Below are 26,871 nucleotides of genomic sequence, written 5' to 3'. Positions count from 1 at the left end.
CGGAGTTACCACAGGATATGTACCCAAGGAATGGCATACAGCGACAGTGGTCCCACTACACAGAGTTGGTGCCACAACGGACCGCAGACAATATTGCCCTATAAGCCTAAGTAGCATGTTCTGCAAAGCTATGGAGCGTATTGTCATGGGACTCATACACATAGACATCGGGAACCTACAGACACTGTGTCCTACACATTTCAGCGTTGTTGTGGGCAGATCTTGCCTCTTGAACCTGTTTGTATTCTTTAAATGGCTAACAGGTCCATCGACATAGGGACGGCTGTCCACACAGCTTACCTGAACCTTGCAAAACCCTTCAACACAATAACTCACTGGGCCATTATGCATAGGCTCACCAGTGTCGATATGGACACATATCTCACACGATGGATTGATACCTGGATCAGGGATAGCACCCACATGGTCAGAATTGCAGGTGCCATGTCTGACTATACACCAGTTACATGTGGCATCCCACATGGCTCGGTCCTGGCACCTCTCTTGTTCAGTATATATTTGTCTGATGTACAGGCTACCACAGGGGGAATATGGCTGAATATGTTTGCACTTGACTGCAAACTGGGTGCCATGATCAACTCTCCAGCTGCCACATGCATACTCAAACAGGGTCTCACAGAGATGGATCACTGGTGCCTGAGCCATGCCTACAGCTAAATGCCATTAGTTGCATAGTCATCCCCTTTGGGAATAACAACATGCCCACACATTACCACATAGGTAGTACTCCATTACATACGGTAGGAGTTGTTAGGGGTTCGGGGACATGACTTGTTCGTACTGTCGCCTTTGACATTCACGTTGCCAAAGTGGTTGGACACACCTTCTATGTGGGCCACCTTATCCCATATGGTTTCACATCTAGATCGAGTGAGGTCATTGTGCCCCTATACTCATCACACCCATGCTTGGTTACAATGCCACATTTGGGGTGTACCTTACCCGACACCTGCAGCAACTGTACTGGCCATGGAAGTTCCTCAACAAGCAGATCTAGGGACTCACACAGATGCCCTGCACAGTTCAGATGCAGTAACTCCAGCTCTACTCAGTCGCTTACCACCTACTCAGATATGATGTGTGCCTGTTGTTTACAGATGCACCCAACCCAGAATTACTGGACATGCTCCACCTCAGGATATCTGACTCCCTTGAAGCTACACACTCCAGGGACGTATACCTCAGCAAAGATGTGGAGGGACAGAATCTTATCCCAGAGGCTCCACTCACTCTAGAATGTAATCCCAGTTTCACATAGGCAGAGCCAGCCACTGACCACCTACAGGGAACATGTTGACGACTGTATGGGTGATCGTATGTTTACCCCTGGGATATCTTCTGTGTCTCTGCTAGACAGAGGCACACTAGCCTAAACGTACATGGGCTATCTTGTGTGACCTACTATTCACACACACAGTGTAGTAATCTGACAGGGTTGCGAATGCCAAACACACTCTGGCTAGGCTTGTACATGGCCTAGGGCAGATAGCCTAGTATCGACCTCTGAACCTATGCTAATGTTCAAGATGCACAATGTTTATTGCTGACACCGTTTGCAGGTCTTTATCATCTTTGCTTTACCAGTTTCTATGAACAACTTTGGAATCTGCAGAACATATTTGATTATGACAGGGTTCCACTATATTATAGATGTGTCTGTTGTCATATAACTGTGTGCACAGGGCATATTGCTGTATAGTGACAGGTTCCTGGGTTAAAACATGCAACTGCCAGATATGCGTGGCCCACTGCTGTACTCAGACATGGCCTAAGTGTGTGAGCATGCCCAGTTTTGCCATTCCGTGTTTTGTTGCCTGACATTTGTCTCATTTATACAAGTGTGTGAGCATGCCCAGTGTGACCTTTCAGTATGTTGCTATCTGATGTCCACTGCATTTGTTGATGTGTGCGAACATGACTGATATTAACATTTATACTGTGTGTGTTGGAAGTCAGGTTCTGTTCTCACTGCAGGACTCACGTTTGTGTCATAACTCGACAGGGATTATGCTGTGCCTGCAGGGTTTCCATGCAATACTTTGTATAGACTTATCAACATTCCTTCAAACAGGCTGACAACTGCAATACTGTCATGGTTTAGTAGTTCAGAACTTTGGCTATTGTGCACAGTATCCTGGGTTCGAGGCCCATCACTGCTTTACATTTTCATACTGAGCAGACCAGACTGCTTAAGGGCCAGTTAAGCAAATATGAGCATGTTGGCTTTTGTTCAGCTATGCCCTACTTAGACCAGGCTTGTCTGACATTGCTCAATATTCACCAACATTGCTGGACATTGCCCAATATTACTGAACATTGACCACAGCTGTGCTAGTTGGTGTGTGCGATTTTGTTTGCATATACTACATGGTGGTAAATGCTGTTTAGCACTGCTTTATATTGCTTAACACATGGCAATCATGCCTTAGGTGGTGCTGCAGTGCTGCCTATGTTGGATGCACATACTACACTCCCTGTATATGTTTGAAAGCAGGTAGTGTCAACTTAGGCATTCCTTTTACTATATGCGCAAGTCGGAGAGAGGTATCATTTCCAGAGTTCCTACTGAGCCAGTGTATGTGCTATGTGTTGCCTCTTTGCCAAAGCCAAAGCATACTGGGCATGCCTCCTTCTGCCTACTGGGGCAGGCTCAGATTGTTCCTCCTCCGAGTCACACTCTGCCTGTGATGGACTTGGCAATGGTGGGGGGCTGTTTGGCCCAGGCCTATGCTGGTCCTGCTGCAGCTGTTTTCCCAGGATCATATTATGTAGCATAGCACATACCATGACAATTTGGGTACATGTAGTTGGTGAGTACTGCAAGGCTCCACCAGATGTGTCCTGGCACCAGAACCATGACTTGAGCAGCCCAAACACATGCTCTATTACATTACGTGTTTGTGCGTGTGCCTCATTATGGCGTTCCTGTTCAGGTGTGTGTGCGTTTCTGATGGGTGTCATCAGCCGTGGCTCCAGTGCATAGCCAGCATCCCCCACTGGTGACCATGTGGGATGTCCCCATTTGCAAATGTCTGGTACAGCTGCATCAGATGCCAGATATGGGAATCATTGTACCTTCCAGAGCAGCCTGCACATACATTCAGTATTATGCCCTGGGCATCACACATGACCTGGCAGTTGATGGAGGGGAAGCCCTTGTGGTTGAAGTAGACCCTACCCCGCTCGCCGGCTGGTGCTTTGATGCGTATGTGCATGCAGTCTATTGCACCCACTACCTCAGGATATTCTGCTATTTGCTGGAAGAGATGCATATTGCTGGCCAATACCTCACGGGAATTGGGGAAATATACATGATCACCGACATGTGCTGACATGGCATCCAGGAACTGGTGTAGAACCCAGGATGCTGATGCCTGTGATATCCCCATCATATCACCAGTTGGTCTCTGGAAGGTACCTGTGGCTAATATTCTTAGGCCAACAAATACCATGGTTTCCACTGGGATGGGTTCCCCTCTGTTGGTTCTGTGTGTAAGGCATGGCCTGCACAGCTCAACAATTTGCTGCAGGAAGTCTCTGTCCACTCTATAACGCTCCACTATCTCCAGCTCATGTAGCCCCTGGTAGGTTACCCTGGGCCTGTACACTCTTCTCTGTCTCCTCACTGTGTGTTGTCCAGCAGCATTTCCATTGTCACCACCCTCAGCATGTTGCATATATCGCCTTATAACAGCAATGGCAGCCCCTAACATTTTTTTGTCTCAGTAAAGCTTTTTCAGTTTTCACTTCTATTAGCTTACTGCAGTGTCTGTTGTGAGAAACATAATGGACTGTTGTTTGCAGAGTTTTAAATTCTAGGCTGGGCTGGGCTAGTGTACTGCCTGTGTAATTGCCTGATTCTGATTGTTTTCTCCTGCTAGCTCTGCTAGTAATCCCTGGTAGCTTCCTACTATTTGTTGTGCTTCCTTTTTCCTTTCTGTTTCCTCGGGGAGCCAAGCACACAAGCGCAAACACGTGCACAGCAGCTAACACGCGCGCACACATGCTTAGACGAACTAAAACTTGCTTATTCGGCTTACAACTCTTTAAACAGCTTTATACATGCTTACTCCGGCTTACACGTGCGCACTCACACTTACACGCACGCACTCTGATTTACTCGGGTTTACATGCGCGCGCACATGCGCATACCCGCTCAGCAAGAAACTTTGGTGTTATCCATGGCATACACCTTCCCTTTCTTGCCTTTCCCTAGCCTACCTGTTGACACACCTCTTTCCATGATGTGTGAATGACAGCTGACACATGCCACTCTGCTCCAATGAGCTTCACTTCTTTCATACATACCCCCCTTGTGATGTCACCTATCTTCTACTCTGTTACTCCCCATATCCTACTCCTACACTCCACTGATTGTGCTCATTTGCCATGTAAACTTGCGATTCACTATCCTAATGCTCATTTACATAGGATTGCCTACTAATGCTTGGTTACATGTCTTAGACTGAGCTTCCCCACTTAGCAACCTCTACTTGGTGGTCATGTTGTCTTCAGCCTGCCATTCCCTTGCATTGTACATTAACAATTTCAATAAAATCCACATTTGTGGGTTTTAATTTTTAGTATTCTGGGTTTTAAAGCACACCCCGTTTGTGCGGCGCTGCGCTATGCTTAAACATCGGAAATCGGCGAAAAAAATAAAATAGTATTATTTTCATATTGCATCAGGAAACATTTCACATGGCCATATATTTGGCCATTGGCATGCTTCCTGCACTGGATGCAACCTTTATTTGGAGCTGTCACGGCTCTGTTTTGCTATTTGCAGAACGGTACTCAGTTGTCAACTGAGTACATTTCTGCAAATAACACTGTTCTTACTCGGACAGGTTCGGGTTTCCTGAATCGCAAATCTACCTCATTTGCATGCCTTTTGCCTGCAATTGAGGTAATTTGCATATCCCAGCCCTGTCCGTATAAGAGCCGTTTTAGGAGCTCTCTTACACGCACCTACAGGCTCTTCCTGGATCGCTCGTTGGTCATGATGGCTGCATGGAGTCTTACTCTACTCTAAGACTCCGTGCAAGCCTTTGTGAATCTGGCCCACAGTGTTGACTGCTCACCCTTATTTTTGAATTCAAGCAGTGTTACATACCTCTGCTTACTCTAAACACTTAAATTAGAAGGCAGCGTACCAATACTCACCTCACTACTGACCAATCCAAAACCATTGTAATAAGTAATAAAGAAAATGGGGGGGGGGGGTAGAAGAGAACTCAAACTGAGACATTTTACTACACCCATCCAAAACCCATGCTACCTCTCACCAAGCTGGGAGAGAGAGGGATTAAATAATTCCTGTGCAAAAAGACCAAAACACTCTCCAATCAACCCTTAAAAACCTGTTCTGAGAGATAAGCAGTATTAAGTGCTTGATAAGGGTGACAAGAACATTTAATTTTGTCTCCTTACAGGTGTATATGACTAGTCTTAGGAATTGGTATTACTCATATTTTCCTGCAACTTCAGTCACTTGGTCTAAAAACAATGATTTTTTCTGTATTTGCTGAAGAAAGCAGAAAGGCAAATATCTTTTTTTTGGGGGGGATAAAGAAATTGTACATTCAAAGTGTAATCTTCAACATTTGGTGGAAAGCCATTGAATCTAAAATATATGATGCAATGACGAACCCAGGTCATATTAGATACAGAATAAGGAGTTTGTATGAACAGTATTTAACTTTTATATGTGTTTATAAATGACAAAATTGTTCAATAATTTCTTCATACTTTTAAAGTAAATATTTTACACACGACCTTATTAAATGTGACTCACTGATGTTTAAGTTTGGATAAGATACTGTGGCTCTACAGGTTGAACCTCATATAATCGAAATCCATTTTCTCAAACTGAAAATAGCGAAAGCTTAAATACCCGAATGGCAATATTTTCCCAAGGTACATAAACACTTGCTCAAACTTAAATAAAACACAGACAGAAGTAAGTAAAACACACATATGTGGTGGACTATGCCCCCACACCCCCCAACTGAATTCACCAACTCCAGGATTGCACTACATTGGAGAAAAGGACATGTTGATCAAGCTTTAAGCAATTTCCGTCTTGTGAAAATTATTTTGATTATATGAGGTTCGACCTTTCAAAGTAGATCTGATACTGCATTCACTTCATTTCATTTGAAGCAACTCTAATTTTTTACAAGAAAAATACAAAATCAGTTTTAAAAGATGGAGTCATAATACAATATATATATAAATATATATATATATATATATATATATATATATATATATATATATATGTATATACATAGTTTAATTTGGAAAGAACATGCAAATGCAAGCATAGACACAGATTTTTTTAATATAAAACTTCTCTAGCCTTTGCCTCCATCTAGTGTTCAAAAACATTTTTTTTCAGTGAGTTGTAATGAAAAAGATAAAACAACAATAACAAAATCATGCTTCCGTTTGGAAAAATATGCAGCTGTAATATTCAAATTTCTCGTGTTGTTAATGTTTCACATCATCATCAAAATAATATTCATAAAACAGTGTTAAAGTGAAAATAAATCACAATTTAATACTCTTTAGCCTTTGCATATTTCAAGCATTGCTTTGTTGCATGAGCTATGAAAATGAAACAGACATGTTGCTTTTGTTACCCTTGCACATGATTTAGAAGAGGGTTTGGACGGTCCTATACCTAAATCAAAGTAAGAGAAGGAAAATATTATTAATCAAGAAATATGCATTTCTGTTTACTTACTTTCAAGAATGTTGAATAACATAATGTTATAATACTTCAAAAGGTTGTATAAATGGTTCAGGTTTGTACAGTGTATCATTGAGATTGATGGTGTTAAAACTTGAGAAGTTTACATAATTTGATGGTTCAGTATTTTAATCATAACAAAATGTTGCTTGATTCAGTGGCTGATGCAGACACTGTGGTCACATAATATTATTTTACTATTTATATTTGCACGTCTCCATTTGAATACAATACGTCTTCTGGTTGGAATCAGTGAAATTATGCTGTGGTATAAGGTACATTTGTACTATCAAATAGGAAGTGGTAAAACGGTAGCAGTCTTCAATATGCAGATAATCGACCATACGTGTTGCAGACATAGAAACAAATGTGACAGAGGGCCGGATTCCATAAAGCTCACAGAAGCTATTTGCAGACAGAGCAGTATGCAGAATGAACACTTCAGCACACCTGGTGTGGACATTAATCCAGAAGTCATGCTGAAGGTAGACTAAGTACTTTGGTATTTAGATAAGGATAATTAGGGATTCTGCGCATGCCGTTCTGATTCCAAAACACATCATGTGCAGACAACACAACTCAAATGGGGGAAACAGCCATGCCAACTCCGTTTCTAAATTCCTTGGTGTACACTTTCCGGATGTCGAGAAATTCAAGTGAATAGTAAGGATTACAGCAAAATCCACAGCAAAACTGGAAAAACATATATGAAAATGCAATCTGCTGTTAATATACTGCAACAGACTGCATTGATGTAAGCTATAAATGAAGCTGTGCCTATGTACCCCTAGAAGTCAGACAGCAAGAGTCAGAGCAAGGCTGCAATTAAACCAGTTGTCAGACCAGCAAATAATCAACAGATTCCATCTTGACAGACAACTGGTGCATGTTGTCTACAACATGTTTCCCTCACATATGTCTGTGCAGACTGTGTAAGGAAAACCCATCCCACTTGAAACCAAAGTGTGTCTCAGTCTGGGTGTGCTTGCATCTGGTACATTCCAGAGACACATGGGGATATTGTGGGAGAATCAGAAACAGTGGTATCCTGTCAAAATTCCTGGAAGCAATGTGCAGCAAGGTGGATGACTACATATACTTTCCATCCATGACCATGGAACGGAGAACTGCAATACACCAGTTTTATAACACAGCAAACTTCCCACATGTACTCTGTGCAAAAGATTGCACTCACATACCTATCAATGCACCAGAACATCCAGAATCAGACCAGTACATAAACAGAAAGGAGTGGCCAACCATCAACTGCCAAGTTGCAAGTGCAGCAGATGGCAGCATAACAAACATCATGGCAACACACCCTGGAAGTGTCCATGATGCTGCCATTTGGAGGGAGAGTGGACTGACGGCTGCATTCCAGTAAGGTGAAATTCCTGAGGGACTGCCACTGGGTAAGTACAGGAACACAGCTAGGATGCAGTTTAAGGATATCTCTCTCAACAGTATCAATTATGACCAATAATGACTTCACTTGTGGTCTACTGTATGTAGGTTTCACAAACTGTAAGTAAAATAAGTATATAATCTGTTTACATGACCAACATACATGACATTTGTGCATAAAAAACATACACCTGGCAAAGAATCATGGGAATATGTAGGTACTGAACAGGAATGAGCTTCAACTAGTGTAGGGAAAAAAACAGCATTACTGATCATATCATTTACACCGTTAACCAGGTGAACACAGTTAAAACATACAGAATGTGTGACATACACATGCCATTTACACCATTAACCAGATGAACACAGTTAAAACATACAGAATGTGTGATATCCGCATGCCATTTACACCATTAATCAGGTGAACACAGTTAAGACATACAGAATGTGTGATATACACAAGCCATTTACACCATTAATCAGGTGAGCACAATTAAAACATACAGAATGTGTGATATACACATGCCATTTACACCATTAATCAGGTGAACACAGTTAAACCAACAGAATGTGTAACATACACATGCCATTTACACAATTAATCAGGTGAACACAGTTAAAACATACAGAATGTGTGACATACACATGCCATTTACACCATTAATCAGGTGAACACAGTTAAAACATACAGAATGTGTGACATACACATGCCATTTACACCATTAACCAGATGAACACAGTTAAAACATACAGAATGTGTGACATACACAAACCACTGGTATTTGCACTTGAGGATGTTGATCCAGACTGACCTAGGAATGGTACGAAGGACATAGTATTAATGGAGGTCAAGTATAGGATTAACAGCAAGGGCAGTTATGAAACATAATTAAAAGCATACCACTGACATACTCCTTCTGTGGAGAGGTTGTGGTTTGTACTGTGGATCCTCCAGAAATTTTCTCAGCTTTTTGCAAATGTTACACTCTCAGGAACCACACATCTCATGGGGAGAAAATTAACAAACTACATATTATTCATTGAGTTTCTATTGATGCAAACTGCAACACTCATGGTCCTGATAAATATTTTTTCAGGTCAGCATAATGATGAAAACATCATTGTAATATCATATTACTAATAGCAATGCAAAATACACTGATTAAAAATGAAAACTGTTTACAGGAAGGAACAGTAGCACCTGCAAGACTCTGGCCTTTCTGACATTCAGCACCATTTTCACCTATAAGTAGATCAATACCTTAGGTACCTTCCCCCAGAAAAGGTATTTGGTACATCTGAATGTATCCACAGCAGGTGTTTAGAACCACCTGTTGAAATTTGTTTTCAGTTGCAAAGCATGCTCTCATTTGTGAACAAGTACCTTTTCATTCCTTATACCACCTTATTCTCCCTTTTCACTTACTTCCTTACTGCTTTCTAATTCTCTTCCCTGACATTATCTCTAAATATACCATAAGACTATTTTTCCCTCTCTTCATGTTGCAATTCCTATTTGTAACATCTTTAATTTCTCTACAAATTTCTCTACAAATTTCTCTACAAACTAACATTTCTCTAAATATTAAATGATTGCCAAATATCTTCTACTGATTCTTAACCAATGTTTTTATAGTATGCATAATTTGCTATAATTATGTAAACTGCAGATGTTTTTGTTTTATTTTTGAAGATTGTAAAATTAAAATTGAAATCACTGTCACTTTATTCTGTTTCATAAAGACTACTCAGAGGTGATCTCTGCCTTGCATGCTACCTTGCATACAAGGCAATCGCTGACCCTGCATTATTGGAAATGCTGTATATCCGTAAGTCAAATTGTACATGGGTTACTCACTCTAAAGACTTTAACCCAGTATTTGACATTAGTAAAATCTGCTGGATGGGCAGATTTGTCTCTCAGAGGTAACCACACCTCTGACACAGACTACGACTTCATGTCAAAGAGAGCACCTCTTCAAATGCAATCAGGATGATTGGATGGGATATACTGAATTCACCCTGGAGGTTCCACCTGCATCCCTCTTGGACAGGGGAAATAGGTGCTGATCATGAAAATAAGGGTAAAAACTTGGCTAAGGCAAGGGCCCTAGGGTCATTAGCCTAGTAACGTCCTATGATCCCATGATCCTATGACCAAATTGTTCTTAAAATGTTTTGTGATCATTTGGAGCTTTTCTCCCTGGGCCTCTGCTGAAAATGGGCTTCTACCCAGTCAGAATTTCACAGTAATCAAATGTCAATAAATAAAATTCATGTGCTGATATAGATGTTATGGAGCACAATATATAATGAGCATAAAGGGGAGGGTTACATAGCAGTATGTGTACAGTTATTTTGCCTAACCAAAGCTACATGGGCAAACCTTGTAGAAACATTAAATATTAAATATTGCAGTCCTTTGAAGGACACTGCACACACACATGCGCACGCACGCGCACACACACACACACACACACACACACCCGCACACACCCACGCACACACACGCACACACACACACACACACACACACACACACACACACACACACACACCCGCACACCCGCACACACACACACACACACACACACACACACACACACACACACACACACACACACACACACACACACACACACACAGCCACACACACACACACACACACACACACACACACACACACACACACACACACACACACACACACACACACACACACACACACACACACACACACACACACACACACACACACACACACACACACACACACACACACACACACACACACACACACACACACACACACACACACACACACACACACACACACACACACACACACACACACACACACCACACACCACGCACACACACACACACACACACACACACACACACACCACGCACACACCCACGCACACACACACACACACACACACACACACACACACACACACACACACACACACACACACACACACACACACACACACACACACACACACACACACACACACACACACACACACACACACACACACACACACACACACACACACACACACACACACACAGGCTGTCATATAAGTAGAGGTATTTTTGGATTTGCATACTCGTTTTGGGACATGGCATACAAGCGGTATAGAAACTACATATAAATTAATTTTCTGATGTACACAACATAGTACATAGCAAAGGTAACACTTTTAATAATGTATCTTGTCACACATCCCTTTCTCAACCTTCCTGGTGTGAGAATATGTACAGTGTTATGATAACCTATTGTTTGGGGGGCAGTAGCCACCTATACCATAATGTATGCTTGTGCTATAATGTACTAGAGTTTCCATTTTATGTTGCTTAGGGTTACGTGAACCGCTACTTATTTGGCAGTGTGATTTTCAATGATGCCCTGAAAGTATTTGTGAAATTACAAGACAATCAAAGTTATAGACACTCTAAAAAATATATTAATTACTTGTTAATTCACTATGACTTTACATTCTGTAAATGTACAATTGTTTTTCAATAATTTTGCTCTTCTGACACATTCTAGAAAGTACACACCGCTGAGATCTCATCATAATGTTACTAGCCATGCTGATATCTGACCCAAATGGAGTATAGTTTGCATCAGGAATGCACCTCCCATATATCAGAATTTAAAAAAGATGACTTTCTCAACTATAAATAACACACGGTTTTATTTTTGGGAAGCTGATATAAATATACAGAAATGCACAATATATATATATATGTATGTGTATATCTACCAGATTTGTCATATGCACCTACACAACAAACATCTGTCTATGTGTGTGTGTGTGTGTGTGTGTGTGTGTGTGTGTGTGTGTGTGTGTGTGTGTGTAGATATAAAAGAATTGTATATTTATATATATATATATATATATATATATATATATATATATATATATATAAAGCAAATAAGTGTATGCATATCTGTATATATTTTATATATATATATATATATAGAGAGAGAGGGAGAGAGAGAGTGAAAGGGCAGTTCTTTTGGCCCAGTGTTGCTCATTTGTTTGACCTAGGAAAACTGTGACTTGGTTTTACAGAACACAGGATTTGCAGAGCATGCAGTTTCTCAGTTTTGGTTATGGTCAGTTGTACAGGTACAGGCTCAAATGCATCATATTGCTTGAACCACCCTGAACTGTGTGTGAAATATAGACACCTCCACCCTTTGTCCCTTTCTGTGCAGTAGGTGGTCTAAATGTGTGAAAGATATTATAGCCCTGCTCTGCTGGTGTGCTGTCTGTGGCTTTGAACTATGTCTCTGTAACTATAAAGGCATCTATATTCTCCAGAGTGAAGAGAACTTCCAGGGAGTGGGAAGACAATGTCTTCCATTTGTTTTGTGGCATCAGCCTTGGAGACTTGCCTGGGACAAATAGTTGGAGAGCTCCATCATGTCTCTTTTCAAATAGTTCAGGGAAGTATGTCTCAGGTCATTTATGCCCACATGGACTATGACTAAATCAAACTGGTGCTTCTGGTTCAGTGACTTGAATGTGTGGTGGATCTGATCGATGCTGGCCCCTGATAGGTGACTGACATAACCCTCTCCTTGCTCAGCACGGGGAGAGGGACAGTGTGTCTCACAATGAAGCCTCCTATGACCAAAGTATCAGATTGCAAGGGTGTCTGATTTATGATCTGAGACACTGAGACACTGTTGGATGTGACTGAATGTGTCATGGTGGAAGTTGTACCGGTAATGTGTTTTGGAGTTTGCTGAAGATGCTTATTGTAATTTCTGTATCTCAGAGGTCTTTGAGATTTATTTCAAAAGCCTCTGCAATTTTGTCGATTTTCAGCTGAGGCCCAGGGAGAAAAGCTCCACAGATAAAAGAAAATAAAATACATACACACATGAAAAACTGACATCATAGTACAATATAAAAATACATACATTCGTACACTTAGAGGTTCATAGACTAGTACTAAGCTAACTGCTTTTGGGGGTTATTTTAAGCATAGCCAGTTACCCCATTGAAGAATCAACTCCTGCACCTTGTGTATGTAAGGTAAATACCTTAACCATTCTATATCCCAGTAACTTTCCATTCTGTGTGGAACCAAACAGATCAATTCAGCAAGAAACATTACCAGTGCAACATCCCCATCTTAAAATTTATTTCCAGTATTTTTGTCCATGACCTGCTTGTCCACAAAAGTGCAGTCTATCCAGCTTTGATGATGTGCTCTTTCCTTGAATATAAAATACATTTGAAGTAATCAGCAGAATGTTCGTTTTCATGAAAACTTGCTGCTGCTTTCATCCAGTCATTAAAGCCTGACGTAGCAAGATCATGAGTGAAGTACTGTGCAGTTTACAAGGCACACAGAGCACAGCTCCTTGTGAAGGTGAGTAGATTAGCCAGTTATGGGAAACAGCTTAATTATTACTTTTTTTCCTAGTATACAGTTCAGGGCTGAAATACCTTACACCATCAGGATGTACATCTTTTTTGAAGCAGAAAAATCTGTGGCTGTATTTTGTATTCTGTTCTAAGACAAGTACTCCTTCAAGGTTTCTGAGACAGTCCCCTATTCAGCAGGATCATGAGAATAGCTAATCATAACATCTTCCATTGCTTTCTCAGCAGCTGCTGGTGGCCTTGATATAAAAAGGTGGATTTCTGTAGTATATTGTATTTACACACTTGTCACTGAAGTTAAACATTCTCCGCTTTCAATAAAGGCATATTTACGCCCAGCAGAAATTGTGCTGATACTTTCAATGACTTCTTGGCTGGTCACATTGCATTCCATGGCTGTGCTTGAACCTGATATTTGAACAGCTGTAATGGTTTCAAATCCTTCACTGTTGGAGCAAGCTGCCGATGCATCAGACTCTAGCTGCAGCTCATATGCACTGGAAGACACTGAAGACTTTTGACTCAGAAAAAGACTACATGAATACCATCTGTTTTTTGCTTCCATTTCTTCTTCTGTTCTTCTTCCTTCTATCAGCTACAGATTCATGCATATGCATTATGAAAATGTAGTTTGGAACAGACTATTTTGTCCGGGGACATCTACAGGTGGGGTTAGAGTAGTGGAAGTAAGAAGGATAAGGGGAAGATAGGGTTAAATAGGTAGGAGGGAGGTTTTGGAGGGAATGAGGTAGGGTTAGGGAGAAACTTAAGGGGTTTTAGACAAGTGTGTCTGGCGTAGGAGTCACATTTTTGGCATGAACTTGCTAAGGTATTCCTGGAGAACAGGTAGGCTTTAGATTACTGGTGGGTGGTAGATTAGGTAGCAGATGGCTGTACTGTGTTTTTTTTTCCTCATGAACTACAGTAACCAGCTTTCATTACAGAAGGAACGAGGTTAAAGAAAGGAATAGATATGAGGTATTTTAAGTTTCACTGGGAACAAGATATTGGGGTTTTGCTGTGTTTATGGATGTTTGTCTGTGTCAGGATTATAATTCAATAAGGGTGTTTAAAAATTGTTTTGAGGTGGTTTCAGGTTGTTTTCTGCAGATTGCATGTTTTCATCTGTGGTGGTCCAATGTGGGCCATCCTGCCTTGTCAGTCAGGCTCTTAATGGTGCTCCTTTGGCCCTGGGTTACAGTTTGATAGTCTGGTTCGTGGGCTTGGGGGCAGCCGTTCATTGCTGCACATGCTCAGTTCCTGCCTGTGCTGTCAAACATAATGGAATTGAGTGTAGGTGGCAGGTGCATCGTCCTCATAGCATACAGCTTTCCAGGGAATTAGCAACAGAAAAAAAAAAGAAAAAAAGAGAGGCGATGATAATTATCTGTTTCTGGGATTTACTGGCCAGTCAGATCTGGAGGCTGTTGGCAGAGGTATGTTGATGATGTCATTGCTATACTGGCCTTTTAGGTTTATAGAAGCTATATTTTGGTTTGTGCTTGTTTTCAGGTGTCATTTCCCTGTAGTCTAGGTTTTGTACAGATTTTGTGGGTTAGGAGGTTGAGAGAGATGAGCAGAGTTATTCTTTGTAAGCCATGCAGGCACAGTGCAGACTTGGGGAGTGTTCTTAGTGAGGAGTAACGGTCACTGGTGGGTGCAAGGGCAGCAGGTTCCAGGGGTCTGGGGGCTGTGCAGTAGTGGTGGGTAATGTGGCTGCTTGAACTTTTCTCAGGCAGAGAAACAGGGACTGAGAGGCATACTGTTAAGCTGTCCAGATTGTGCCATTCCTCTTAAAGTGGGAGTTGCAGGGTAATCAACAGCAATTCTGGCTGCTACATAAGGCCAGCTATATGAGTGGGAGAACTCATATAATTTCTGGGCTGCCCAGTGGTGGTTTGAATCACTGGGTCAAGAGTTATTGCATCTCATCTAGCAGTTAGTACTGAGGATTATGGCTCTTGTGCTGTTAACAAGTTTTTTGCCTTTCAATGGTGACTTGTCAACTGGGTGATTCAGGGTTGAAAGGTGGAATCATATGCTGCTTGCTTAGTTGCTGACACTTCGCAAGGGGAGGTGTGGTTGGCTCAGATTTGGGTTGCTGCTGTTTGCTTGATATTTGTTACAGTTATAGTGTAGGAGCGTTGACTGATTGTTACAGCAGTTTAAAGGCCAAGGAATGTTTGCAACCAAGACCACTGATGGTCGAGAGGTGGGAATTTCATGCTGGCAGTATTCTGTGAGTTTGTTTGGCTTTTGTGGTTTGCAGTCATCCTCTACTTGTTGCTGTGAGAATGGAGATTTGCTGCTAGTATGATTTGTTGAGGAAGGTGACGCACAGTATGCTTGTGCGAGTTATGTTTTCCCGCGAAGAATGACTGTCAGGAGGGCATGCGTGGTACAGAATTAGCTGCTGTGGGGGAGGGTAGGGTAGGCATATCTAGTTACAGGGGTGATTTACGTTTATGAAGCCAGCAGTCCTCCAGTGGCATTAACATGCAGAGCAGAATGAGTAGTGGGATATATAAATGCAACATTGCACATATAAGGAGCCCATTATTTGTCATTGTCCCTTTATATAGGAATCACAGTGGAATGAAACTAATGTCACTGCTGGCCTTGGAACATATGTTAGTATTTACAGTTTATCTTTAGTATAGTTAGTTTTGCATGAGTCTATAGTGCAATGTCACCCCCTTGCAAATAGATACTGACCCAGCTACTTTTCTATATGTACAGCACAAAAAAAAAAAAAAAAAAAAAAGGTTACAGTGGAAGTTGTGAACAAGGGTTTTGGAGAGATGGTTAGACTTGTGGGTTAGCCCGGTATTCAAAGAGTAGATTCGGGGAGCGGGGGACCTTTAGCGGATTGAGGTCATGGCAATGGGTCATTCAGATGACTCTTAGACTTCAGGTTTTTAAAGGTATATATGTTTCAGCTATGGCTCTTCCACTGTCTTTCTGGGTGGGGGAAGCAGTGGTTGAGAAGTGTCTCTGCCTCAGGGGATTTTTGTTTTATGGTTTGGGTTTTATGGAGAGGTGTTTTTGCGGATTCTATGGCTAGGCATGTAATGGTCTTGTGCACACGCCTGTTATGACCTTAACGGCTGGGATGGGGATGGATTGGAGGTAACTGCTCTCGGCTGCTAAGGTTGGGTGCCTTACCAGACAGTGATTAGAAATAAGTTAATGTCCATGTGGAGGAGGTATAGTATACTTTCTTGGTATAGTTTTCACAGTATGTTGTGATCCTCACCTAACATTGGCTCTTTTCCTGTTTAAATACATAATTAAAAAATAAATAAATAAATAAATTATATATATATATATATATATATATATATATATATATATATATATATATATATTTATTTATTTATTTTATTTTACATTTGTTAACCGGGAGAGTCCGACTGGATACATGTCCATTTTCAGCGGAGGCCCGGGGAGAAAAGCTCCAAGTACATAACAGACATATGAACATTGTTAATGCAAAAAGGAAGATAGCTGAGTTCTAAATACAATATAAAGATACATCATATCTTGGGAAAAAAAACAACAGCAGCACATAAAAAAACATAGTTCAGTTACAAAGGCAGGCGCCTTGTTAAAAAGCTGTTAAGGATAGTGAGGTAAGAGAAGGGTAAATGATAGTGGTTAATCAGGTTTGGAACAGGGACATTGCCAGAGAGTATTGAGATGGGGTTTAAGCTTTTTTTGAATTGTAGGAGTGAGGGTTCTGAGGTGAGCATGGTCGGTAGGGAGTTCCACATTTTACCTACAAAGTTTGAGAATAGAGAATCCCCAGCAGAATTATTGGCTTTGGTAGTTTGAGCTTAGATCTTATTGGAGGAGCGTAAAGATTGCAGGTTAATATAGGGGTGAATGATGTTTTTCAGAGCTGGTGTTTTCTCTGGGTGATACAGTATCTGGTGAGCCGCTTTGAGTTGGTTGAAATGGAGTTGGCTGGAAAACTCTAACCACCCTAGTTGCTTCAAGTTAGTGCAGTGGTGCGTTCTAAAGGTGGAATTTGTGGCAAATCTAGCTATGTGATTGTAACAAGAAGCAAGTTTGTTAAGGGTTGTCTTGTTTAGGTTTGTAAAGAGGGGAGGCATAGAAAAGAGTTGATAGTAGGTGTGTGCTGGCAATTGTAATTTTAGCGTGAGGAGTGAGAAAGTGTTTTACTTTATAGAGAGAGCCAAGCTTTTATTGACGGTTTTGATGGTAAGATTGAAATGGGTGTCAAATTTAAGGGAGTTATCAATGGTAACACCTAATAGCTTTGTGTGAGCTTCTGGTGATATAGTGATTCCATTGGAGGATGTAATAGAGAAGGTGGGGAAGAGTCTTGTAAGTGGGTGAGAAAGTAAGTAGTTTTGTTTTGTTGGGGTTGAGAACTAGTTGTCGACTTGAGAACCATTTTTCTATTAGGTTGAAGGTGTCTTGGGTTGAAGCAGTGAGGTCTGCCAGGTTGGAGGCAGTGCTGATGATAGTCGAATCATCTGCATATTGAATGCATGTGGCATGGGGGTGATTGTGGGCAGGTCATTAACAAAGATGGTGAAGAGAAGAGGGCCAAGAATAGATCCTTGGGGAACTCCAAGTGTAACAGGTAGGCATGTAGATAATTTGTCCTGCCATAGAACAGCCTGTTGCCTATTGGACAGGTAGGATTGGAACCATTTCAGCGTGGAATTGCTGAGTGATAGTTTTTTAATGTATGGAGGAGTTGAATGTGGTTCACCATATCAAAGGCCTTAGAGAGGTCTAAGAAAAGAGCAGATGATAGTTTATTATTGTTTCTGAAGTTATTGATGGTATTAGAAAAGGATAGTAGGGCTGATGTGGTACTGTGATTTGGCCTGAAGCCATGTTGGGAGTTAGCTAGAATTTTATTTTTGGTGAGGTGTTCCATCAGTTGTTTGTGGACACACTTTTCCATAATTTTGGCCAGGGGTGAGAGTATAGCTATAGGTCTGTAGTTGGTTAGCTCTAGTGAGCTACCACCTTTATGGAGAGGAATAATGTGGGACATTTTCCATATGGAGGGGATGAAGGCTTCTGACAAGGTACGGTTTATGATTATGGAGACAGGATAGGAAATGGCCTCAGCTGCTTTTTGCAGAAACTCAGCTGGGAGAAGGTCAGCTGCTAGCTTAGTGGGTTTTAGTTTTTAAGAAGAGATGTTATAAAGGATATGGGTACTGGATCAAGGTAAATAGATGATCTGATGTAGTTGTAGTATTCTGCTGGCATGGGTAGTGGAGTGGGCTGGTTGTTTGTTTGAATTGTGTGGCCAGGGATTGTATAGTTTCTATGAAGAAACTATTGAATGTGTTAGCAATGTTTACAGGGCACTGTTGTTTGCAAGTTGTTGGAGTGGGGGTGGTTGCCTGACCTGGGTGCAGGAGCTTGTTTAAGCCTGCCCAGAATTTTTGTGGATTATTAAGGTGTTTGTGTTGGAGGTGGAGGAAGAAGTTTTTTTATCATTTAAGATCATTCTTTTAGTTTCATTTCTAAGTTGCCGGAAGGTTTGGTGGGAGTGTGGGTCTTTAGAGGTACGCCATGTGACCCACATCTTGTTTCTAGATAGGATTTTGGATTTTGTTTCCTTAGAGAGCCATGGTGCGGTTTTGGTTTTAGTTCTAATGGACCGTATTGGAGCATGGGAATCTAGAATCTTGAGGAAGGTGGTGTTGAAGTAGATAACTGCCTCTTCAAGAGGAAGAGACTTGAGTATTGTCCAGTTGTGGGCTTTAAGTTCAGTTTGTAAAATGGAGGCGTTGAATTTATTATTGTTCCTAATTTTTTTTATGGTTGTAAGAAGGGGGGTGATTTTCTTGAATTTGATAACATAAGTGAGTAAGTGATCACTCATGTCCTCTGGGTGAGTACCTGCTGAGTACTGGTCAGGATCTTTATTAGTAAGGATCCAGTCCAGGATGCTGTCTTTGTTTTGGGGTTTACCTAGTCTGATAGGAGTGGATATGAGCTGAGAAAAGCCATGTAGATTTATGCTGCTAGATGGGGAGCTAGATGAGAAGGAATTCCAATCGATGCTGAAGCCACCTAACACTATGGATTCCTGGGGGTGAGTTTGAGTTAACCAGTGGAGAAAGTCCTCTAAGGTTTTGTTATTATTGTTGCCTGGGGGGATGTAAATACATGCTATATTTATGCTTTTATGTTTGTTTGGTTGAAGTTTTACAAGTAGAATTTCGGCATTGTTTGTTAGGAGGGGTTGTGGAGAGGCAAGGGAGATTTGTAATGTATTTTTGTAGAGTATGGCTACACCGCCACCTTTACGAGTTATTCGGTCTGCTCTTAGTATATCATACCCTGGTGGGATTATCTGTGTGTCTTTCGTACTTGGTTTAAGCCAGGTTTCTGTCAGCTAACTACACAAATATATATATATGTGTGTGTGTGTGTGTGTGTGTGTGTGTGTGTGTGTGTGTGTGTGTGTGTGTGTGTGTGTGTGTGTGTGTGTGTGTGTGTGTGTGTGTGTGTGCGTGTGTAAATAAGATTAACAGCTGCTGAGGTGAGGTGAGCAGTACTTGGGGCTGTCCCCGACCTGGTTTGAGAGTCGGTGTCGGTCTAGGGCTTTGGGCTCTCTGACAGCATCCCTTATTAGTTTACAAGGTAGAGCAAACAAAGTTTGACAGCTGGTGCACAATAAGGAACATGTTGAACACATTAATATTTCCATATTACTGATGTAGCCTGCCCGGGGAATGCATAACTCTACTGTACTTTGTAAAGAAGTTAGATACAGTATGTGGTCACACTAGTGAGGGGTGATGACAATCTTGTGGAACAATGTTATGTTATTACAGATTTAATTATAAATTGTGTAGTTAGCTGACAAGAAAGGAGTTGAAAATACTGGGGGGGCAGGGTGAGTAGGAGTTTAACCACGTGGGAGGCGTGGTTTGAGCGGTACTTGCTACAGTGCACCCAGCGAGACACTTAATACGAAGCTAGTATATCTCATCATAGCTCTCACTGGTGCCAACTTCAGCAAACTGTCAGACTTTGCATCATGTTTGGTCTGTTGCTCAGATTCCAGGAGGGTCAGTGCTGGGCTATGTGTACTTATCTTAGCAACATGGCTAATGGCACGTATGGGTTAGCTAAATTTTCTTCCAATATGTTACGTTTCCTATTTTATTATTTTACAGTCAGGTGTAAATATTGTTACTCCCTTGAGATTTACCTATATTAGCAGATTACTACAATTTATATAACCATTATCTGTCATGAGATTATAATGGGTCTTCGTCCCCATTTTGGCAGGCTTTGCCATACTTTTCAACGCTATGGATTTTCATAGTATGTTCAGATTTTGCTTCATATTGGGGTTGTTTTTTCATAGTGGTGGGTTTTGGCAATTAGTGGCAAAGGATTAAAGACATTTGAGTTTATACCATTCAGATGATACCTTGGCCTCTTGTTTAATTATGGCTTGTGAACACTTCTTGCTCTAAGAGGTTGAAAAGTATGGGCCTTGTCCACATTATCTGGGATAAGAGGTTGAGAGGTATGTGGGCTTAGAGCCTTTTACTTGTGTCATGGCTGGCTAGTTAAAGGGGCACAAACTGACATAATGTAGTACACACACTAATGACATATTATGGCATAGTAATAGCTTCAACTGGGAAGGTTAAGCAGGTTACGATATTATTAAAAAAAAAAAAGGTCCCCCTTCTTCGCTAGGTCATAATTAAATTGGAAAGAGTTAATGGGGGTTATGGCGCTGGGTCCCCTTGATTGCATTCAATGTTAAAATGTTTTGGTTGTGGCAGTGAATTTAAAGCTTCTTTTCTTTTACAGATCAAGGAGGAATGAGCATACTGTGGTCATTGGACAATGAAGTCAGAAAAGGATGCGTTCAGTCACATCAGTCGGTGAGCTGAAGGTGATGGATGCTGTTTGGTTCGAGTGGTGCACAAGGAGGGCACAGGTGTGGAACAGCAGAGTGGACATCAGTCAGTGATTGGAAGGAAGTGGATTCGAAGGGGGAGCTGTAAGTACTGGTGGCTGTCTCCATGGTTAGAAGTGTGCACAAACGTGCCCAAGTTCAGGAGCACAAAGTAACAGTCGTACGCCCATAAGAAGTTGTTAAAGGTAATTAAAACTGGTGGGCTGGATGTTCAAGTTAATGGAGTGGTGCAAGATGAGGTCACAGGTAATCTTAAGTGATTCGTTGTTCATTAAGGTATATTTAATTAGCTGTGGTTTGGGTAGTGGGTTGGCATGTGTAGAGGGATTATGTGGGGTGGGGAAAAGTGGGATTGGGGAATTTTATGGGGGGGTCTGGGGTTCCTGCAGGTGGGGTGGACATGCAGCACTGATAGGCATAGGGAGTTACTAGGTTAATGGTTCTAGGACCCTTAAAAGTTAGTTCTCTTTCAATGTTTAGTTATGGTTATGCACTTTTATTTGAAGGTACGGTATTCTGTTGGGGGATGCAGGTTTGATTTGTGGTAAACAGTAAGGTAAAATGTTGTACTTTGGTACTCAGTTAGGCATGGTGGCACTTGAGTAGTGTAAGGCCAAGGGAGGATAAGATATGTTGGGGGCAAGTTATAGCAGGGTTTGAAATTGTTTAGGGGAGTTTTGGTTTTTTACTGGTGGGGAAGAAAGCCACCAATTTCAGGATCAGAGGTGGTTACTAGGTTATTGGTGGTAAGGTTTTTAATAAACTAGCCAGATGCAGGTACGTAAGATTCTGCAATCCAGAAGGCAGTGCATGTGGCTCTTATTTGACAGGGACATGGACAGATGTTGCCATTGTCAAAAAGGGGGACATAGAGGAACCATGGTGGGATTTGCACCTCAGGTTTTGCAATCGATGGTATTAGCACAGTTAGGGCTGGTTTTAATTTTCTTTGCCCTAATCATTAACAATTTTGTTAAGTACTCATAGGTTGGTTACAAAGTGATAATTTTATTTACAGAATACACCTTTTACTGCAATGTTTTGTTTATTTTGCGTGGGTATCAGTTGTATCTTTAATATGAGAGGTGGGAAGTAATTTTAATGGGAATTTTAAGATGTCTTAGGATTCATTGTTGTTTACTGGGTGGGCTGAAGGAAGGTGGAATCAGCAGGTGAGAAAGGAGTCTGAGGAATGTGCTGGCTGTTGGAACAGTATGAAAGGAGTTCACGGTTTTACAGCAGGGCAGCCGAATATGGAGTTCTTTGTGGTTTTTCTTCCCTGCATTCACAAGTTTATGGCTGGTTTTGTTGATTTGTGCGGGTAGCACCTAGATTGAATTTCACATTATATTGTGGGTAGCTGTTTTTTTCTTGGGATAGGTCAGCTAGTGTTGCAGCCAGCAGGGGTAGGGGTTTAGTAGGTGATATTAAATAAGCTGGTTCAGGTCTGTGAGTTAGTTGGGGTGTTTTGTGTAGGAAGATGTAGCTTACAGTTACTGCAGTTTTAGCGGAGACAGGGTTGGGTTAATTTACTACATTTCAGACAGTGTTGACAAGTCATTGACCTTGTTTGACTTGGCGGCATTAGGCATTTTCAGTTTTTGGTGGTATATCGTTTTTTGACTAGTTTTGCTTGGCTTGTTTTATTGCTGGTGGTGCATTCAAGGTCATACTGCTAAAGCCATGATGGTGGTTTAAGTGTCTTATACTTATATGGTTAGTGGGTGTATGGCAAGTCTCTGTTTATATGAAGTTTGAAAAGAGATTTCATGTCATTAATGATCTAGTTGAGGTTAAAGAGGAAGGGGTACACCAAATGATGTTTGACCTTATGCTTTAATGGTGGCTAGGTGATGGAAGTTTGGTAGAGAGAGGGGAAACAGCCTGGTCAGGCTAGTGGGCAGAGAAGAGGGGCAGGCTTGTCCTCTTCTGTTCCCCCTCTGGTGTTGGATGTTCAAGTGAGTGGTTGCACTGCTTGATAAGTAAATAAGCAAGCTGAGCTGCTTATTTGGTTGGTGGTAATTCAATAAATGGTAACCGAAGTGAGTGGTGGTACGCTGCTTCATAAGTAAGTGTTAAGCAAGCTGAGCTGCTTATTTGGTTGGTGGTAATTCAATAAATGGTAACTGAAGTGAGCGGTGGTACGCTGCTTCATAGTAAGTAAGTGGATGTATGGATGCTGCTTATTGACCAGGATGAGCGGGGTCGGTTACGCTGTCCGTTACTATTTTATGTTACATGTCTGAAATCTTCATGTATGTCATGTTTGGTGGAAATTAAAAAATATTGGTAAGAATAATGTTAAGGAAGTTTAAAAAAGGTTGTCAAATGTCATTCAGTGTGATGTGTTTATTGAAGTGGACCTGGACAAATGTAGTTTGGAACAGACTATTTTGTCTGGGGACATCTTCAGGTAGGGTTAGAGTAGTTGAAGTAAGAAGGATAAGGTGAGGATAGGGTTAAATAGGTAGGAGGGAGGTTTTGGAGGAAATGAGGTAGGGTTAGGGAGGGACTTAAGGGGTTTTAGACAAGTGTGTCTGGCGTAAGAGTCACATTTTTGGTGTGAACTTGCTACCCACCCTACCTCCCTTTTTTATTAGTGGGGTTTTGGGGTTATTTTATTTGGGTAGGGTGGAGAAGAGGGGTAGGCTTGCCCTCTTCTGTTCCCCCTCTGGTGTTGGATGTTCAAGTGAGTGGTTGTACTGCTTGATAAGTAAATAAGCAAGCTGAGCTGCTGATTTGGTTGGTGGTAATTTAGTAAATGGTAACCGAAGTGAGTGGTGGTACGCTGCTTCATAAGTAAGTGTTAAGCAAGCTGAGCTGCTGATTTGGTTGCTGGTAATTCAATAAATGGTAACTGAAGTGAGCGGTGGTACGCTGCTTCATAGTAAGTGGATGTATGGATGCTGCTTATTGATCAGGATGAGCGGGGTTGGTTACGCTGTCCATTACTATTTTATGTTACATGGATGAAATCTTCACGTATTTCATGTTTGGTGGAAATTAATAAATATTGGTAAGAATCATGTTTAGTGGACCTGGACAAGTGTACTTTTGTCGTGTCTATGCTCCTGTACTATGCAATGTTACAGAGTCCTGTTACCAATATGCATCTGCACTTGTAAATAAAATAACTGGTGAAGTATATATGCCGAGGAACATTTCATCAATAAAAATATTTACATCATAACTTGTTATTCTTAAGGAAATTGCAGCATTTGTCAGTTACAGTAACATACAAGTCTAAAACTATTCGCCATCAGTAACTCAGTCCTGTGCATTGGCAATCCAAATATTATATAATGATTGGTTTTTATCACAGCGCATCTCTTCAGTTTCTAAAATGAAAGGTTCCATTTCTGTTTTCTTTGTGTCCAGAATCTGACTTTCCAAAAATAGTCCTAGTCAAGTACAGTAGACTCCCTCTTATCTGGCCTCTCTTTAACTGACCTCCTCTTTCACTGGCCATCAAATTTCTGATGTAGCTCTAGCAAAGGACAACAGAGAAGAACTACAATTCCTCATCCTCTGAGCTAAACAATGACAGAAATTTGAGTTTTAGACTTCATATTCATTACAAAAATGCATTCTAACACAAATCCTGTTATTCTAGCTGATTTATAACCTATAAATACTATTTTGTATGCATTTCCTGATTAACCAGTCATTTGTTTATCCAGCCTAGGGTCTGGTCCCAGTGAAACTGAATAAGAGGGAGTCTACTGTATATTAAATGCAATAGCACTAACAGACAACTTCAGAAAACTCTGCAATGTTTCCAGTACTTATGCAGTCTGTCTTAGCTGCCTCCTTCTGCACAATGTTGTATTCCCACAGTCTGACAACTACCCTTATCCTTCAAAGTCTTTTCTACATTTCACAGCAACCAGAGCTGCATTTTCTACACAGTGCGTCTAGGTCACAAAATGAGACAGGGTCACATCACAAAATGAGAGAAGCAGAGTGTGTGTGTGGCATGTGCTTCATATTTTCATGGGCATCCATTCTAATGATGACATTTTAATGTCTCCTAACATTTAAAAAAAAGTCTTGCAAAGACAAAATAAATACTTTACATGATATGTACTGACATCATATTGTATAATTATGACTAATGTAATATTAGGCAAACACCTTATCAGTAGCTGCACCACTGAGCTAAACAGAGGTCAATGAAACACCATAATGGGAATGTTGACACGGGTACCACTCCTGCTTCTGTCCATCATCCTGTGGTACTTTTGAACTGTTTGAATACCAACCATTCAGTTTTAAAAATAGGTTTTAGTTTAACTTGGTTGTACTACATAGACTTAGTCCAAACATTAGGAACAAAGATTAAAAAAAGTACAGGATAAAGGGGAAAAATCATGGACATTTTATATACATCATTTGATGTGCTTCTTAAGAATATGAAGTCTAAAAGAAACTTAGATGTCTGTCATTATATAGTAACTGCAATGAAAATCACATTTTATGAGGCAGACCAAAAAAATTAGGCAAAATAACACAGGGATACATCATACAAAAAGCAGCCACTCAAGAGTACTTTGGAGAAATTCACAACAGTTCAAAAGAGTAGAACAACATGCCAGACTGCAACAGAAAAGGCACACATATTAGGGTAAAGCCACTGGGACCTATGTTTTTGGGTCAGTCAGTCTCTCCACTTTGGATCTCATTATAGAACATTCAGGTAATAAACATGATGTGCATATAAAAATCTCATTTATAACAGCAGTCTAACCTCAACCCCTGTCTGTGCAGCAGATGTCTCTACATTCAACCCCAGAGCTTTGGTAGCTTGAAAACATGGCACTGTAATCAAAGCACATTACAACTGTAAAAAATGCATTAATCTGGTTAAAAAGTTTCCTTATGTACTGCCAACTCAATTTCAATAAAGAAGCATCATAGACAGTTACTTTACTTAGCAGAAGTTCACTACACAACACCCTAAGTGAAAACCCAAGTAATGTGCAAAACATTGGACTGGCAGTGCATGAGCTAAAGCCAAAGGCCATGTCTTCATTTGCCTCTGAGTGTATTATATAACTTTAAGAGAACAAGGTATTCAGGACACTGGCATAAAGCACACTTCTAACCACAGAGCTTACAGTGCAGCATTCCTCTGAATCTGACCCTATAGCTTTAGCTACTTAGAAGTATGACATTGAAGCTGCACAATACCTGCTGAACCTTCTGAGACACTTCAAGCTTAGCATACATGCATTCTTGACATTAGTTTTACAGCTTCTCCTGTAGAGGTCCAACAACCCTCAGGTGGAAACAAAGTGCAACGGCAGACTGTGACCACAAATGCCCCCTGA

The sequence above is a fragment of the Protopterus annectens genome, chromosome 3.part0, assembly GCF_019279795.1.
Source record: "Protopterus annectens isolate FY-2018-M chromosome 3.part0, PAN1.0, whole genome shotgun sequence".
NCBI lineage: Eukaryota > Metazoa > Chordata > Ceratodontiformes > Protopteridae > Protopterus > Protopterus annectens.
This window is presented reverse-complemented; position numbering follows the sequence as displayed.